Source organism: Octopus bimaculoides, chromosome 26 (assembly GCF_046866305.1).
Source record: "Octopus bimaculoides isolate indiv1 chromosome 26, ASM4686630v1, whole genome shotgun sequence".
Taxonomy (NCBI): Eukaryota; Metazoa; Mollusca; class Cephalopoda; order Octopoda; family Octopodidae; genus Octopus; species Octopus bimaculoides.
Window position 1 is genome coordinate 13,690,577 of NC_142953.1, and position 1,888 is coordinate 13,692,464.

Below are 1,888 nucleotides of genomic sequence, written 5' to 3' on the forward strand. Positions count from 1 at the left end.
TTTATAATTATATATATATATATATATATTTGGTGGGAATTGTGTCACCAACGGAGGAAGACCTGTCGGTGAGAATTGTGCAGCCGACAGTTGAAACTGAGGCCTCGCCCTATGAGGAGGAGGAATTTGTAGTCTTCTTCCACAAGAGAGGGGCCGTTGAAAATTTTGTTAAAAAGTTTACCAGGAAGGGTCGGACGAGAGGGATCCTCATCTGTACCAAGGACCCTAGCTGGCCTCCGCAGGTGACTGCGGAAGTCGTGTGGGAGACAGACTTGTGCAGGGTGATGAACTCCTTCCGCAAAGACGCATTCCGCTTCTTACTGAAGTTGCCCGATGAAGAACCAGCGAGGTGCTTAAGTGAAGCACGGAGACTGGTCGGGTGGTAAAATGTAAGAAGACGAGTGCCTCATATTCAAAGGGCTTGTGGCCCATAAAAAGAAAAGTGTAAGAGGCAAGTGCCTCATTTCAAAGACATGATAAATTGAAATTGTAAAGTAAAAGGTTTATAGCCTCAAATTGTAAATTTATGTATAAATGTATAAAAGAACAATGATTTAGAGAAGCAGAGTTCGGCGGGCGGCTCCTGTCTTCTCCCATTAATACCATTTTAATCATCAGTCATCTCATCTCATTAATGTATTTGTCCAGCCCTTAGCTACTCCTCTGTGTACTGCCTTTATGGCAAATCGAATGGAATGAAATAAATTAACCTGCTTACCGTTCTTCGTGTCGGACGTGTTTTTTGTCGCTCGTGAGTTTTTGTTGAAGATTGAATCGTTACTGTGGAATTATTGTTGCAATTAACATTGTTGAATTTAATTGTTGAACTGTGATAATTTTCTGTGCTTTTCTCGGTGACGGAAGACTGGAATTGTGTATGCGAAGCCATTTCGGCGTGTATACAGGAAGTGAGCATGGAAAGAGACAGGTAATCTCGTTTACTTCCTGTTAACGAGCGAGACGGGTAATCTCGTTTACTTCCTGTTAAAAAGGGGAGTTGAGAAAACAGCGGGTGCTTGGCGCGGATAGTCCCAAAGCGGATAGTCCCAAAACGAGAGAGGGAGTTGCATACGGATCGGACCGTTTACCACCTACCTTTAGACAATTGAGGACTGGACAGGAAATTCTTTGGGTATTATACCTGTTGTTACATAGTCTCAATCTTTGAATATTAATTCCCTGTTTGAACAATTTCTGTTGTTACGATCAGAAGTTTACCCCTTTTATACATAAGAATTCGCCTGATCGTAACAATATTAAAAATAGGCGTCAGACATGGACTTGTGCAAATCTCTGTATCATAAAACCAAAACGTTAAATCTTTGTATGCCTTATAAGGAATAAAAGAGCATAACATAAACAGACTATACAAAAGGAGGATTTATTTCCCTGTAACATATAATTTTGCATGTAAATTGTCTGTACTGGACGTCTAATGAAAATATGACCTAGGGGTAAAAAAAAAAATACACATGAAAGATTGCGAGCGTGTGTGTTTATTTCTCTCTCTTTCTCTCTCTCTCTCTCTCTTTCTCTCTCTCTCTCTCTCTCTCTCTTTCTGTATGTGATGGAGAAGATGGTTTTGTATTAGTTGTCATTCCAACTCGGCAAACATCGTTGTATATGGGGAAAAATTCAACTGGGCAAATAAATAATTTAAATGCATCATGTGGACATATGATATATTTTGCGTTTGAATGTGTGTGAATTTGTGTAGCTTACATACACATAAACACACAAGTGTGTAATTGATAAGACAGGAAAAAATTTGAAAGAATGCCATGAACACGTATAAGTACGTGTGTGTATATATATATATATATACATACACACACACACACACACACACACACACACACACACACACACACACACACACACACACATA

General features: G+C 39.5%; 1 long non-coding RNA gene across 1 annotated transcript in view; it reads right to left on the minus strand.

Moving 5' to 3' along the window:
- Positions 1-1,033, minus strand: part of LOC149130949 (uncharacterized) — a 66,918-nt gene extending 65,885 nt beyond the window's left edge. Inside the window, exon 1 of the long non-coding RNA XR_016238511.1 lies at positions 719-1,033. This is a non-coding gene — a long non-coding RNA (uncharacterized LOC149130949). The remainder of the gene's footprint in view (positions 1-718) is intronic.
- Between the last annotated feature and the right edge of the window lie 855 nt (positions 1,034-1,888).